This window comes from Vigna unguiculata, chromosome 11 (assembly GCF_037176805.1).
Source record: "Vigna unguiculata cultivar grain cowpea cultivar isolate G323 ecotype 2 chromosome 11, ASM3717680v1, whole genome shotgun sequence".
Classification (NCBI taxonomy): domain Eukaryota; kingdom Viridiplantae; phylum Streptophyta; class Magnoliopsida; order Fabales; family Fabaceae; genus Vigna; species Vigna unguiculata.
In genome coordinates, this window is record NC_140802.1 from 30,786,386 (window position 1) to 30,804,764 (window position 18,379).

Here is an 18,379-nt window from a genome sequence, read left to right on the forward strand (position 1 = left end):
TATGGATTTGGGTCAAAAATCTAATCCAATTATTTGGATCTAAAATAGATGTGGATTGGATCATTAAAAATCTAATCCATGCCCACCCCTACATCCGAGTAATTAGCCGAATTAAAAAAAGTAGTTACTAAAATTAGTAAAATAATAGAACTAAAGACTAATTTTTTTTATTATTAATAATAATTTAAATTTAAAAAATAATAATTAAGAGAATATAATTGTAAAAACAAAATAGGAGACCATGTATCTTCATATATGTAGTTGTGTATTATTATTATTATTATTTTTATTTTTATCAATACGGGATATTATTATTATAGTTAGACACCCATTTTATTGATATTTACTACATGATCATGTTCCAATTACTTGAATTTTTTTTATTCCTTTTGTTGTTAATTTATCATTACATCGGAGTAATTAATTAAAAAAAATAATAATAATTATTATTATTATTATTATGAGTAAAGAAGTAATTAGAAAAATTATTAACTATAATATACGAAAATTAATACTTAAATTAGGAGTAAAATTATTAATATTACCATTAATATTATTACTATTATATTTTGTTATTATGAAAATTATTAACATTAGTAGTAATAGTAAAATTATTACTATATTATTATTGTTATTATTATTAGTATTATTAATATATAATATATTAATATTATGATTATATATGATTGTTGTTATTATTAAATTTATTGATAATATTAGTAGTAAAAATATTAGTATAATAATACTTTTAAATATTTTTTTAATCAAAATTGATAATATTTATTTTTATTTTATTTAAATATTTCTATTACAATAACCATAAACTATAAATATTATTATTAAATTTATAAAACTATAATATCATATTTTTACGAGATAATTTTATATTATATTTAAATAAAAAAGGTATGTATAGGTTACTATTAAAAAATGTATATTTTTTATTTCTTTTTTTTTTTAAATTTTTATTTAAAAATTAATTACACATTTTCTATAAATAATAAATATAATATCAATTATATTATTAAAAAAAACAAAAAAAACTCGTGTATATGCACGGGTCAAAGACTAGTTTTTAATAAAAATGGACACAAAAATTAGAATATAATGACCAAATTGAGAATGAGAAAATGACATATTGCATAACATTAGCAGGTGGCATGATCATTGCCACATCACTCTATCACTGCCACGTGGCACGACGATAACTTGATATATGCCAATTTTTTTATTTTTTAAAAAAAATCAAAAAAATAAATAAAAAATAAAAAATTCAAAACATTCAAGAATTGACACGTGACACCTCATTTAACATTGTTACTGTACTACTAACGGAAATGACTAAATTGACATCAAATTTTCCAAAACAGATACCAGATTGAGATAAAAAAATAGAGGGATCAAGTTAAAATTTTACATACCAAAAACATGGATATAACTTATTATTAATATCCCCATCTTAATACAAATTACTATAATGAGCTTTAAACCAAAATATGCTATCCTCTTTTCTTCTTTCGTCAGTACTTTTACTCTGAAGATTTATTTTATCTAAGTTTCACCTTTAATAATGGATAAAATCAAAGTAAAGCAAATTCTTAAAATATATTTTTTTCTGTGTATGATGGTCTTGACTCAATTGGTTCAAATATTCATATAAGAATTGGACCTTCGGCCCATTTCTCACACTAGGCTTTCTGTACTTTTTTTCTTGGTTGAGTTGCTTTGTCTCTTTAAGAGCATTACTTTAATGACAGATCCTTCCTGCAGCTATTTATGTGTTTAGTTTTCTATTTTATCCTTTATTTATTGTGTTAGATAATTTCTGAATTACATGGAAGTTATCTCTTATTTATTATATAATCTAAAAGTAAAAATAACTTTTAGAAAAATAATTTCTAAATTAAAATTATTAATTTTTGAATTACACCGTGTGAAAATCATTTTTAATTCTTAAATTATACAATTTAAATTATTTTTTTAAAAACAACTTTCAAACGGTATAATTTGAAAATTATTTTTAACTTTTCAATTACATAATATATAATAGAAAATATAATTTTGATTCAAAATTCTACAATCCACAAATCATTATCCAAAAAAGTATAGAAGGGAAGTTTTATTTACGGGGATGAAGGAAAAATATATAGAGGTACAGGAAAAAAAATACCTACTTTAATATACCTACGAATTTCAATTAGTAAATTTATTAAAACTCAACTATAAACTTTACGGAAAAAGTTGGGTATGATGGATGATGAGCTGATAGCAAGTAAATTAATGTACATAACTAAAGTATAAGTTACTAATTATATAACGGGTAATTAAATATTAAAAAAAATAGAATATTCAGTATTTTCTTATGTTTCATAGTTATTTACTTGTCACATGTTTAGAGGTGTCAATTTGACCTCTAGTCCATGGGTCAGTCCTGGCCCACTCTTCATAAAACTCCATTTTAGGGGGCTCCAAATGATGGGGTCAAAAAAAGCCTCGGCCCCCAAAGCCCCCTCTCTAATGAGTTAGGGTTAGGGCTAAGGTGGGTTCTTCATTGGGCCCGTTCGGGTCGTTGGGCTTGTTTGGATCATCGGGCCTGTTCGAGTCATCGTTCTTGTCGAGGTTGTCGGGCAGGTCCAGGTTGTTCGACCTATTCGGGTCGTCGTGCGTGTCCGGTTCTTTGGGCCTGTCCCACAAATAGTAATATGTTTTAGAAAATAATATATTTTTCATGTGGAAGATGAAAGCCCATGGGTTGGTCCTAGCCCACAGGGCTTTTATAAGATTTTTTGCCCTGTAGACTTTTTTGTTGGGGGCTTTTTTTCAATGTGGACTTTTTTGGTCCTAGCCCACATGGGCCAGAGCCAAACCCTGTGGGCTGGGTCAAATTGACACCTCTACATATGCTATAAATTGTAAATTAGAAACCATTTTCCATCAAATAAAATTATGTCATTTTTAATATTGATGGCGGCCAGGAGACTTTTTAAAAAAATAATTTTGTTGCAATTTAAAAAATTGTAAATTTGAAACCAGTTTCTGTCAAATAAAATTGTGTCATTTTAAATATTGATGGAGGCAAGGAGACTTTTTTAAAAGATAACTCAGTTAAAAAAGTATGGAATAAATTAACATATCTTAGCACATTCTATTTATATTTTTTTAAGCTTGACTATATATCATAAAATATTAACATCGAGAACATTAAAATTTAAGTTTTACTGAAATTTGTTATTAGTTTAGATTAAAATATTTAAGTTATTTTTTGTTGGTTTATTTAAAGAAAAATATTATTTTGAAATTGATTTGAAAATAAAGTATTTTTCCAGTGTTAAAGTTTCTTTATGAGTTACTTTTATATTACAGAGTATAAATCAAATAAAAATTAGAAATGCTAAGGTAAAAATAACTACAATATTATGTGTGTATATTTTTCTATTATATTAGCATAAAAAATGTTGGGATAGTTTTGGGTTTGTTTAATAAGATTTGGAGGCGTGTAAATGAATAAAACACGTCGAACTATGAAGGAGAAGTACTGGAGATTAAATTGTTTGGAAGGTCTATTTAAATACACAGTTAAACATTCAATATATTATGAGAAGAGTTTTCAATTACAATCTAAAAAATAGATTTTTCATTTGGCGTCTCGTACAAAAAATTATCGGAGATATAATAGGGATATAGAGTGATTCTTCTTCTTTTTGAGTCTCTAGTTGCTTTAAAATGGGAAATTTAAACTCATTGTTTGTTTCATAGATTGTGTTTTTTTATAATCATGTGACAAATTGAAAAAAAAAATCGTAAAATTTTCATTGTTGATTGTGTTGGTCATATTATTGGACATCTTCTTGAAAATTTGTTTCACAAGAAAAGAAAGAAGAAGATTAATCTTGACAAGGGATCAATCCTAAAAGTGCAAAATAAATTAGATTTAAAACTTCGATACTACATATCATGTTGAAAATTTGTATTAAGAAGTTCATATAAATTTAATACAAATCGTACGAGAAAAGATTAAACACATGATGTTAAAGTCACATTTAATTGTTATATTTTTAAGTAAAAAAAAAATTTGTATTTTAACTAGCAACTATTTAATCTGGAAATAAGTACTCAGATCTAAGAATTGGTATCATAGTATTGAGATAATGTATCAAGTTTGCATCAAAGCGCTCAAAATTACAACTCCAAAATTTTGGAGAGTGGTTTATGGAGAAAATTTGAGTATCGTTACTACATATATTCATGGCTTTAATATATATTTGGTCCTTATTTTTGTTGTTTTTGTAAATTTAATCTCTATTTTTGTTTCGTGTTTAATTAGGTTCTCATTTTCATCAAATTGTGGTTAATTTGGTTCTTTTCACTAACGGTGTTTAAATAATTAACGTTTTTTAACAATACATGTCATGTGTCAGCTCCTGGTTTTTTTAATTTTTTTTAACTTTTTTTTAAAAAATTTTAAAATTTTTTTAATTTCAAAAAATATGTCCACGTGTCAATTTGTGGTTGTATGATTTCTTTTTATTCAATTTAGTTTCGATATTTATTATTTTTTTGCCATTCAGTCCCTATATTCGTTATTTTTGCTTAATTTAGTCCCAAATTTTATTAAAATAAAACCATTTAATTTTTAAAATTGACATTACTATTAGTTATTTTTTAAATTCAGTTATAAATTATAATATTTAATTATAAATTGAATATAATTCTTAGATTCAATTGTTAAATAAAATATAATTATTTAAATATTATTAAAATATAATTATTAAAAATTTAAAAATATATATTAACATTTGTAAAATTTACATTTAAATTTAAAATATTTAATATTTTTATTTCATTTTAGATATTAAAATCTAAAATATTTTATATTTAAATGTTAATTTTACAAATATTAGTTTACTTTTCTAAAATATTTTGAATATTTTAAATATTTTTATATATCAATTTTAAAAGTATTTTAGAATATAAATATTAGAGAAAACATTTAATAACTATATTCTTATAATATTTTAAATAATTATATTCTATTTAGCAATTAAATATAAGTATTTTATTCGATTTATAATTAAATTTAATATTTATAATTGAATTTAAAAAATAATAAATTCAAATGTCAATTTTGAAAAATATTAATATAATTTGTATAAAAGATATTAATTTAGTATCAATTTAAAAGGGACAAAATTGATTTATTTTAATAAAAATTGGGACTAAATTGAACAAAAATAAGGAATATAGGGACTAAATTGAACAAAAATAATAATACTACTACAAACTAATATGTGGACAAAATTTTTGAAATAAAAAAATTAAAAAAAATTAAAAAAATTAAAAAAATTAAAAACAAAACAAAAAAAAACCATGAACTTACACGTGGATGTACTGTTCAAAAACATTAACTATTTAAACACCATTAGTAAAAATGACCAAATTGACCATAATTTAACGAAAATGAAAATCTAATTAAACACAAAACGAAAATAGAGACGAAATTGAGTAAAAACAAAAAAGATAAGGACCAAATATATATTTACATTAAGCAAATGAAACATTCTTTTTTCCAATGAAGATATTTTAAAACTGAATTTAAAGGAGGTTAAATTACCTTCTTACCTAGTTAATTCCTAAACAACAATTTGGAGCGGTACATTCCACAAAAACCTCATTGTGTTTGGAATGATCTTTAACTAAATCTATAAATCAACAAATATTAACCAAATCCTTATTGGATATAATTATCGATTGTGTTTTTTTTTTTCTCAATCTTATTTCTAATTCAACCTGTTTGTCCATATATAATAGTTATTTGTCCATGGCTTATTTCCATATTATTCAGTATATAACTAATATCTTTTTTAGGGGTGGATAAAGTTAATTGAACTTTACTACATATTAAAAACGGTAGTAAACTAAAAATCAGTTTACTTTAACTGAACTCCAAATTAGTTTTAAACAAATCGAAATGAATTACTTTTATCTACCAAATTGCACCGATCTGAATTGTACTAAATTATTTTTTATTGTACCAATTTTTTTATCAATTTTCCTTTTTCAATTACTTTATATGAAGCACTAGGCGTTGTATAGCTAAAATTATTATAATAAATTCTTTAATGAAAATATTATTACTGTAAAAGTTTTTTACAAAAGCACGTCTACCTACCGATCAATCTAAAATCTACAAAGAAACTGGATTCTACTAATCAATCTAAAATCTAAAAAAACTGGATTCATGATTTAACTTATCTAAGATAGGACGTGATCGAAGAGAAAGGGAAAAATAAAAGTTATAGATGAATTCAACTGAACAGATAACTAATAAAAGTTTAGTTTTTTAAAATTGAACTATAAAATATAGTTCAATTTTTTTAATATAATATAATACAATTAGCTAGTAAAGAGCAATTAGATTAATTTTGCCTATCCATTTTTTTCAATATCTAGTTGTTTCATTAACTAATTGATGCAAACAATGTTATCTTTTTTAGTAATACAACTTATAAAGAAAAGCAATACACTGTATCTGACTGTATCTGAATCCTTTGAATAAACTAGATAATTTTTGTAACACCCCATTTATTTAATAAAGCTAAATAAAGGATAGGTCACACAGTTTAATATAAGAAACGAGAATAAAAGAGTATGACGTCACTTCTACAGATATCTCAAACTTAAAGGACGAATAAAAGTGGCACACCACGATGCCAGGTACCAAGTAAAGTAAGAGAGTGATAACGACTTAAACAAATCTCCAGAGAAAACAATACATGGGCCTTAGCCCTAAATGAAGAGCCCAAAGGCAGAAGTCAATTCAAAGGCTAAGTAGTGGAACCATCACCTCCCTGTTGACCACGGGTGTTCCTCGCATCTGCTCACATCAACAACTTGATGATCATCGTAAAAGAGAGTACCACACAACAGAACACACAACAATAACAGAAGGGTAAGTTAGAGCCAAAAGAGGTTTTACCATACAATCAGATATACTTTCATAGTCAATTATGCATACATCACCCAAGCATGTTATGACCTTCCAAAACAATACATTAAGACTCGACTCGACTCGACTCATCCGGATACATATAACCTGGTCGGATTCAGCAGATGCTTGCACTTGTGATGGATACCTCTGCTCACCCCCGAGCTGCTCACCCCCGAGCTATGTGTTACAAGTGTTACAATGAATCAATTCCCTCACACACAAGGTTAGCCCTTAATGAGTTTCAGGCCTCCTGCTACTCTCACCACAGGAGTAAGTCCGCTCTAAATGAGCCTAACTAACTCCTTAGAGTGTCAGGATGCGATCCTTACCTTGAATCCTTACCAAGTTATATAGATGGGGCACCACCATAGACACCCACTAAAAGGGGCCATGGAATTACGTCCCGACCACTGAAGCACGACCCTAAAACCCCACCTAGAGATTTCAAGGAATTACGCACTGACCATGAACCAATCATAAACAAACAAATAATATTTAACATGCATATATAAATATCTCATGCCGAACTTTACCATCCATCCTCATTTGTATTTAAAGATGGCAAATAAACCTGTCCCCGGGGGTATTGCCCGAACCCGTCCCCGTTTTGACGGGGAATCCCCGCATTGACTGGGTATGGGTATGGGTATGGGGAATCTTCGATTTTTTCAATTGGGTATAGGAATGGTTATGGGGATGTACATATCCCCGTCATAATACCTGTCCCTGCCATATCTCCGTAATCATTTAAATTATTAAAATATTCACAATTAATTAAGTAACACTATATATATATATATATTCAATTTTTTATTTCTTCTAATTATTTGGTTTGTCATGAAACCCATTCGTATCTCCAATATATTTTTCATCTTATCATAACATTTATGTAATTATGTTAAAATGATGTATGTCAATTAAAATTTTTTTATGTCTCATATTTGAATATTTCTACTATTTTTTAATATTTTTATTTATTGTATATTTTTCTTTCACATGAGTATGTTTAATACTCTCTCAATTAAAGTGTTTAATAGCATAAACCTTTCATTTACTAGGTAATATAAAAAAAATACTTCTTTTTATTAATTTTTCTTTCATTTGAAGGCCTCTTTTGTTTCACTAAAACAATTATTTCTCAACCATTGAGTATATATGTTGATATTTGAAAAGTGTTCTTAGATGTTTAAGGTATTTTTCATCTTATCATACCCTTAATTATACATTCGTTTTCCTTTGTGCGTTTTCTTTCAATAGTTTCTAAGACATACATTTGTTAATTTTTTAATATTTTTATTTGTTGTTTATTTTCATCATGTAGAATACTATTTCAGTATATTTTATCTAATTATTTTTTATTTTCTAACTCATTATATCAATCATATTGTAATTTTACATTATAATTGTATAAATAACTTTTATTTACTACAATATCAAAATTTAATGTAATTGTAATGAATTTTTTTTTATCATCATGCAACATATATTAGAGTTCAAAAGATACAGTATCCATGTTAAGTTTTTTTATTATGTTTATTATTTATTTGCGTCATTTTGATTAAGTGATGTATTATCATTTTTATTAGTGTATAAAAAAAGAGATTTATTAGAATTTAAAAAATTGAAGTAAACAAACATTTAAAATATATTTTAATTTGAATATTTGTTTTCCTTTACATTTTTTTAAAAATATTTTTAAATTTTATCAACTAGGTTTCATTAATGTTTGCAGTTTACAAATTTAATAAATGTTTTAGTTCTGATGAAATTTTCTTTAGTATTCCAATCTAAAATGTAAACAATTATAATTTATTTCAAAGTATTTGATATCGAAGAAACAATCATCCTCCTAATATTTAATATTTGATAATATTATGTTTCATTTACCATAATTTTTTATTATTTTATAAAAATTAATTAAAATTTATATTGAAGTAGTAAGAAAACGGGTACGGGTATGGGTACGAGATTATACCCGTTACCCGGTGGGGATGGGGATGGGATAAAATGTTGATACCCGTTGGGTTTGGGTATGGGGATGTGGATGGATTTTTTTTACGGGGATGGGTATGGGATAGTGAAACCCGTCCCCGTCCCGCCCTGTTGCAATCCCTATTTGTATTCCATGTTGAATCCATTTCATTCATCCTTCCCAAAGCACGAAGGTATACGTGGATTTCATACCAACACCATGCCATATCCCTAAACCAACTCATCATTTTAATGTCATGAATCATCACATACGAACATTATACTCACATCATGTTAAAACTCATGAATCTCAAACATTACCATCTCATGCATACAAAGTCACTCAATTCGTAACCCATGAACCACATCACTCATGCATAAACAATCAGAACATACTTTAACACAATAATCCAGCCATACATGTGACATTCATCCAATAACACAGAAGAAATAAGAACAGGGTGCATCCTCGCCCAACTCTCGCTCAGGCTGAGGATGCTCGCTCAGGCGAGTGGTTTCCCTCGCTCAGGCGGACTCCCCTCGCTTAGGCGAGAAGTCGAGGAGTGAGAACAGTGACTTCCTGCGAGATCTCGCTTAGACGAGCCCTCCTCGCCCAAGCGAGAATGCATCTCGCTCAAAACGAGGACTCTTCGCTTAAGCGGCCTCTCGCGTAGAAATCCTAGACAAACCCCTGTTAGTCTCGCCTAGGCGAGACAAGCTCGCTTGGGCGAGATCATCAGACCTCGCCATTGTTCGTAGCTGTATCAGTTGTATTCACGCATGAATGATAGTACCAACCCTCCCACGCATCCATAGTAGCATACTAGTTCAAGAATCATGAAACACAAGCCAGACAAACGACAAGCACATGAAACAGAAAAGGGGTTCTAGCTTCCCTTACTTGGAAAAGCTAGCAGAAACTTTGATACGCAACCGTGAGCACCACAGTTCTACGAACAGACCCAAAACTGGAAACACGATGGAACAAAACCAGAGCAAGATTACTACGAAACCCTAACTAGAATAATAGAAATGTAGCTGGAGCAAGATCAGCATTAGCTAAAGGAATAACTTACGTGGAGTACGGAAACAAAGTTGAGCTTTGTTTGATAGAGATAGCGTAAACCCTAGCAGAGCTCTTTTGGGGTAGTAGAGGGAGACGGCTACGTTTCTATGAATGACTGAAAGTGAGGGAGTTTAAGACAGATTAGGTCAGAATTCGCTTTTGGCCAACCCTTTGGCCTGTAAAATTTGGGACAGCCCTTTACAAATTAAGGTATAATAATACAAATTATTTGTGGGCCTTACAATTTTCAATCAATGTTTTTCTCCATTTGGTATTATTCTTTTTCTAATTATCTTTCGGATGTTGTATATCGTTAAATCAAAATGAACTATTTTCAACTTTTAAATCTCTAAAATTTTCATCAATATTTTTGCACTGACTCTAATCATAAATATTTTTTGAAACTTCATTTGATGTCTTATTACCCTCTTGTTCATTATTAGAATTATTAGAATTAGCACTATCAATATTTTTAAGATTTTCTACCTCTTTAATGTTTTTTATCAGTAGTATTTCATTCTAACATATTAATATTATTTTGAATTTCCAATGGAGAATTTTCTATAATATTTGCATAAGTTGTAGCTTCTTTTTATGAATATTAGAAACTTTATGAAAAACACCTTGTTGCGATTGATTTGGCTTTTAGATTCTTTTTTTCAACTTTTCAAAACCAAATATTTTATTATTTTCTAAAATATCTAATCGACCAAAATATAAATAACAATTAACAAAGAAATTATTTTTGAAAAATTAAAAAGATAATAATGAAAAGAAATATGTTCAAAAATGGTTTAGCTGCTTGCGGCCATGCATCTTGACTCCCTATTGTCACCAAAGTCACTTTGGCACAATGATAATGACAACAACTTTGTTTGGCACCAATAATAATAATAATAATTAATCAATAAATAAATAAAAATGATAATTAAAAACAATTGCGGATATAAATGTTCAATTTTATACATGGAAAATGACTCAAACCTAAGCAAACAAAGGTGAGAGAACGAGGCAGCAAACAATTGTCACAGATATATGGTCTTGAATTAATACACCATTTGTCACGTCGCATACGCATGGTGTTGAAAACTCTTATACTAAATTATCATTTGTCAATTAAAATGAATGTAAAGAGAACAAGGGAAAAGATAAGTTGGCAAAAGTCTTGATTATTTTTTTAAACAATTAACTAATCTAAAAATACGAAAAAGATATAAAGGTGTAAAATAGGAGTATAATAAAATGTTGGGCATTTCTTTAAAAGAAATATATTTCTCTAATAACTAGTATTTGTTATAAAATAAAGTATAATAGTGAAGAGAGAGAAGAATATACAATAGAAGGAAGAATAGAGAATGAGAAGATGGGGAACAATTCTGTGTGTCTTATTATTGATAGGAAGAGTCCTATTTATAGATAGAACATGGTAACCCATAAAAAATACAAATCCAAATAATTAATACAAATATTTATATAAAAAGTAATGAATCATATGAGTATCAATCATATGAGTAATTGTATCAAATCAATGGACGACCATTAATTCATAACACTCCCCTTTGGGTGTCCATTGATAAGAGGATGTGCTTCGTTAAAACCTTACCAGGAAAAACCTTTGGGATAAAAACCTAGTGAAGGAAAAAGAGTACATCATTCTATATAATAATTTCTTTACATCTTCTATTTCTCCCCCTCATGTAAACTTACATCATTAAGATGACGGAGTCCAATCTTGTGGACCAATTGCTCAAAAGTTCTTATTGGCAAAGACTTTATAAATAAACCTACCAGATTTTCACATGAATGAATCTTTTGGATATTTATATCATCCTTTCAATACACTATTGTCTTTATATATGGTCATCTTTGTTAGGGATAACCACAAGTTTCTTGCACATGTTGAATAATAGACCTTAACCAAACATATTCACAACTTTCCTCATAATTCTGTATGATTAAACGATATTGTTACTATGGTTTGTTTCATATACCATCATGAAACCATTGTCCTGTTACATGTGAACAAACATCTTGTTTGTGATCAACCATTGTGAGAATATGTAAAATAACATGCATATACATAACTCATTAGGTCTGATTCTGAATCATTTGGATGAAATAATCTCATATTCGTAGTACCCTTAAGGTAACGAAACATATGTTTTACTCCAAATCATTTTCTTCTTGTAGTTGAACTATATCTTGTTTAACAAATTTACAACAAATGCAATATCAGGTCGAGTATAATTAGCAAGATACATTAGTGTTTCTATGACACTAAGATATGGTGCTTCTGGACCAAGAAGATCTTCATCATTTTATTGAGGTCTAAGAAGAACATTTATGAACATCTAACGACCTCACCACTATTGGAGTGCATAATGGACTTGTCCTGTCCATTTAGAACATTTTAAGCACCTTAATCATATAAGCCTCTTGATGTATAAAAACACTTTTATTTAAATACTCAATTTCTAATTTCAAACAAGACTTTGCCCTTCAAAGATCATTCATCTCAAATTCTTTCTTTGAGCAATCAATTGCCTTATGAGCTCATAAAGAGTTCCAACGATGTTTATGTCATCTACATAAACAATAATTATGACAAATTGATTTTCTAATATTTTCATATAAATACAAGGACAAAAAGGATAATTTCTAAATCCTTCTGTTAACAAGTACTCAATAAGACAGTTATACAACACACGTCCTGATTGTTTTAATCAATAAAAGGTCCTGTTCAATTTTATTGAATACCCTCTTTAGAATTTTCCTTGTTGGGTAAATAAAATCCTTTAGGGATTTTCATATAAATATCATTCTCAAGAGAACCGTACAAATACGCTGTAACATCATCCATTAGATGTAAATGCAAACCTTATTGTGCAACTAGGATAATCAAATATTGCAATGTTGTTGCATCCAATACTAGTGAATATGTCTTTTCACAAATTAATATCAGGTTTTGCGAAAAACCTTGAGCAACCAATTGTGCTTTGTATCTAATAATGTTATCATTCCTTATTTGATTTTTGCGCAAAAATCCATATGTACCCAATGGGTTTCACACCTTCAGGTGTGCGAACTATAGGTCCAAAAACCTTTCGTTTAGCAAGCAAATATAATTATGCTTCTTTGCATATTTTCATTTTGGCCAATCATTTCTTTATCGACAATCTCCAATGATCATTGGTTATTGATCCTCATTGTCATTCATAGCATTTATCGCATATTATATGTAAAATTTTCGTCAATGTTGACTTCATTTTGGTTCCATATTATATGATTCATGACATAATTTATCGAGATCTCATCATTTTGAACAATTTCAGGTACTTGAGGTTCTTATAGAACAAAAACATTAATTATGTCAAATGAATCTTTTGAGATTTCCACCTTTTCGTTTAGGTCATCTTGCCTTTTAGCTCATTTTCTCATTCATGAGTTTTTATTTTTGGAACCAATAGACCTACCACGCTTCAAGCATATCTTTGGAACTAACAGACCTACCACGTTTCAGGCGTATTATGAATCAATATCAATTATCCTTTGAATTTCTAATTCACATTCTTTTATACGAGGATCAAGATGAGATAATGATAATTCATTCCAACCAATACCTTTTTCCAATTGTTTTCTTTCTTCCCCTAATGTTGGAAAAACTTATTCATCAAAGTGACAGTCGAAAAGTCGAATTGTAAATAAGTTTCATGTTGGTAGTTCAAGATATTTCATTATTGAGGGAGAATCATATCAAACATATATTTTCAATTGTCTTATAGTCCTTTTTGGTGGGAAAAACATATACACCACAACCAAATATTCTTATATGAGAATATTAGATCATTAGCCAAAAACTAACTGCATAATAGAGTATTTGTGATAACTTGTTGGTTTGATGTGAATCAATAATGAAACATGCAAAATTGCATATCCCCAAGTAGTCATTGGAAGATTAGCTCTCATAAGTAATGATCTTGCAACCAATTTTAGATGTTTTAGTAATGATTCTGCCAGCATATTTTGAGTATGAATATATGCTACTAGACACTCAACTTCAATTCCAATTGATATACAATATCATGAAAGACATGAGATTTAATTTCACTAGTATTATCAAAACAGATTTTCTTAATCGGATAATCTGGGAAGTGAGCTTTTAATTGTACTAATAACTTTGCAAATACGTAATTGCGAGTTGATAATAAACAAATATCCGACCATGTAGTCAATACATTAACCAAAACCATGAACTATATAAATGATCCACATGGTGGGTGTATTGGACCACAAATATCACATTGTATTCGTTCTGAAAATGAGATTGACTCATTTCTAATTTTTCTGGTGGTCTTATTATCAACTTCTGTGAACGTATAGTACATGATAACTCATTGGTCTGAAAAAGTTTCTTGACTCTTAAGTGGGTGTCCACATGAGTTTTTCAAACCCTTTTTCTTTCGCATCATAATAGATCTTGGATGACCCAACTAATCATACCAAATAAGAAATTCTTTTTGATTCGTAAACTTTTGGTTTACCATGACATGCATTTTAATTGTACTAATATATGCGTAGTACAAATCATCCAACTGATCATGCCAAACAAGACATTCATTTTGATTCGTAAACTTCTAGTTTATCATGACATGCATTTCAATTGTACTAATATACGTGTAGTACAAACCATAAAAGAATGTTGATAATTTCTCCAATACATTTTTTTCAACTCAATCGTATAGATATAAAGATATTTCATATCTTTTTCATTGTTTGTCTCAATATAATATCTATTTAGACAAATATCCTTGAAACTTAATAAGTTTCTATTCAACTTATTGGTAGAAGTATAATATCTCTTCCAGAGCCTTCAAATATATTTGTAGTACTATAAATAATTTAACATTAGTGTCTCGCATTATCAAACAAGAGAAAAATTTATTACTCGTAAGAATTGTATAAGTTGTTGCACTATCACTACAAAAAATCATGTATATAACAATGTTTTTAATACGACGGTTAATTAAAACTGTCACTTTTCGCAGTATAATACGTCAGTTTGATAACTGCCATAATGTACATGTATAATATGGCATTTCTAACCACCAACTTTTACATTGTCATATTATTATTTAAAATTGTATCATTTTGAAATGCCACTTTATATAAAACATTATTTTTATAATTTTATGAAATTATTTCCTGTCCCACTTTTATCTCGGTACCCTCTTTTTTTTTTTAAAAAACTTTGTTCCCTCTCTTTTCTATTTCATTTTCCCACTCAAGAGTTTAATATTTTCTTAACTAAGATTACCTTTCCAAAGTAACTGACACCCAAATTACTCAAACCCCAAATCACTTCACTCTCACAACGTTTACTCACCTTTTCGTTTCACCTCTTTCTCCTTTCTCCTTTCTCCTTCATTTCACCTCTTCGTTTCACCTCTTTCTCCTTTCTCCTTCCTTCTCGATCTGTGTTTGCACCTCCATTTGCGCCTCAATCCACGATTGCCTCTGTTTGCATACACATTAGCGCCTGCATTTGCTCGATTGGGTTCTTCAACTTCTGAAGGAGAAAGGTTCGATTGGGTCCTGTAACTACTCCTTTTCTGTTTCTGGTATGACATTCATCAAATTATTGTTGCCTTTCTGAATTTACTCTCGCCTATTTTTGATTTGAGTGGCCAATTGTACGATTAGGGTTTCCTCTTTGATTCCTTCATGCGGTGGACAACGCTAGTTCGACATCGAAGGGCGAGGAACTCGCACCCGTTAGCTCCCCCACAATGAAGCTCAAAATTGATACGCAGGTTTACAGGTCTGGTGTTAAATCGATTTACTTGTAATTTATTTCCCCTGCCCATTGTAATGACCATACTTCATGGCTAAGTTTTTTTTGCCTCTTTACTGTGCATTATATAGTTCAATTCCTCATATTTACAACATTGATGTATTTATTAAAATTTTGACAGGATCCACAATCAGGGAGCTTTCTCAAAGACATGTTTTTAAACGTGATAAGAAACTGAAATTGAAGGTATGAGACTTGGGGTTCTTATCCTGGCTTTTCTTGCTTAATTGTGTATAAGTAATTTTGGGACTGATTACGAATTATTTTATTGGGAGAACTCTGGTTCCTTAGATCTTGTTGTGGGTTATCTTTCATGTTTTGCTTTCATTTGTTTTCCGTGAGTTTCAGATTTCCTATTTGTACACTTCCATCTAGTTAAAATACGTCTAAGCTTTCTACCTACCTAATCTAATTTTTAACAAGCTTCTCAGAGGAGAGTAAAAATTGGAATTTTTAAATGCTTCAGACCTAAGATTCATGTGCACATGGTTTTGACAACTTGTTTATCTTGAGTGCAGTATATCATGGTTCCTGTATGTCATGTTGAAACTTGAATGTTGGCAAAATGGAGATTGTAATTGCATTTATTCTATACTACATACTTATTAGATCGTTGATATGTTTTATACCAATTAACCATGTTAATTTATATATGTGATAATGCTTGAGCTAAGGTAAATGTCAACATGGGTAGGTAGAGGGGATTAAGAAGTGTATGGTATTGTGATTCTTCTATTTTTATTTAATTTTTTTCGTTTTGTTTGTAAACAATTCGTATGGAAGTAGCAGCAGTTGGTAACCCATTTTTGTTCAATTTAATGATTATGGTGCATTTAATTATGTTTGTGTTGTGTTTACTGAATAATTCTTCTTGTGTGAACACTTAATTTGGAGGATAGATGATCATCCATAAGAAAAACAGGTTACAAGGCTGTGTATTTTCGCATGTCTCTGCTAAGAAAAGCCGTATGAAAGGTCTTGTGTTGTACACCAAATAGGCCCCTATCATCAAATATAGTCGCTAATTTATTATTGAGTGAAAGAAAAGTCCCTAAAATCTTGTGATTAAATTGACACATATACAAATGTAGCTTATATATTATTGCAACTCCAGATTTCTTTATTCGATGAATTTGTTATTTAATCTACTTTCAGAAGTATCACATCTTTTCTTTTGAAAACTTCAGCTGAAATTAGAGAACGTGACTGGTGCAATGTGATTACTTGTCATATGGATACTGCCAAGGCATATGTTTGGAGACTTCAAAACTTTGTTCTTGGTGAGCACATATTGAATCCATGTCCTGAAAATCGAACACCTGTAAAGGTTAGAAATCCCATTTTATTCAATATTTTCTGTTTCTTGAAACCTTTGCTTTCAAAGAAGATATACACAAATATTAAGATTGTGTATCATCGTTATAACGGTAAATATAATATTTTATATTACTTTTCGTATTCCATTTTCCATGTTTGTTTTTTCATAATTCTTATGTCTGGTTAAAAAATAAAATGTAAAATGTATGGGAAAAGAAATTCCTACTGTATAGGGTCATGAAGTGATTATAGAGTTTTATTGAAATTAGATGTAAAGAAATGGAAACAACTTCTCCAAATCAAATATTCCCTTTTCCTTGAATTTCATTTATTCCAATATCACTTACTCATATATACTATATTATTTCTTCATTGCAGGCACCAGATATTGGAAGTGGTGTGCCATCTCTGCATGAAATACTAGGATCAAGTGGTGAAAGCAAAACACCTTAGACTTAAGACTTTTTATGTTGTCTTTTTTTCTTAGATGTTTGAATACTTTGGTACTCTTAATGTTGTCTTCTTTTTTTTCCAAATGCTTGAATTGGTACTTTGGTGTAGTTATGTTATATTGACAATGAAACAATTTAGTTTATCAATTTCTATTTGATAGTGCTATAATTTTTTATATATTTTAAATTATCATGAAAAATTAATTTTATCGAATTATGAAAGTATAAGAAATATTAAAAAAGAATAAATAATTAAATATTTAAATTACGTCACTTGATACACTTAATAATGATGTAATTAATCTCATAATTAACTATAATTAATTAAATTGGTGACATTTAAAAATGTCATAATATAATGATAATAGTGTCAGTTTAAAGCGTCGTTTTTCACATTATATTTGTCATCCAATAAAAATATTACGTTAGTTTTAACTGACGCTTTTTGCCTCTTTAAACCACCACTTTATACGTTGTATAAAATGACGGTTGTTGCGGCGGTTAATTTATAATCGTCATATTATACTTTGTGACGGTAAGAATTATGACATTTCAGGAAACCGTCATCAAGTAAATAACGACAGTTAAAAATGACGTAAATTACAAAAATAAACGTTAGTATTTACATGTTTTTTTGTAGTGTATCAATAAGACACATAGCCTTTAGTACTAGTGCTAACATTCGTTCTTCATATAAATGTAAATATCAATATGAATTTTTTTTAACACTCTCA

At 28.7% G+C, this 18,379-nt stretch overlaps 1 long non-coding RNA gene across 2 annotated transcripts; it reads left to right on the forward strand.

The window, feature by feature from the left end:
* Positions 1-15,350: 15,350 nt before the first annotated feature.
* LOC146881762 (uncharacterized) lies at positions 15,351-17,792 on the forward strand. Of its 2 annotated transcripts, none has more exons than XR_014986453.1 (5): positions 15,351-15,604; positions 15,726-15,843; positions 15,998-16,062; positions 17,064-17,203; positions 17,572-17,792. It is a non-coding gene; the product is annotated as an uncharacterized LOC146881762 (long non-coding RNA). The 2 variants fall into 2 exon arrangements; XR_014986452.1 differs by having other exon boundaries at positions 15,353-15,643.
* The last annotated feature ends 587 nt before the right edge of the window (positions 17,793-18,379 follow it).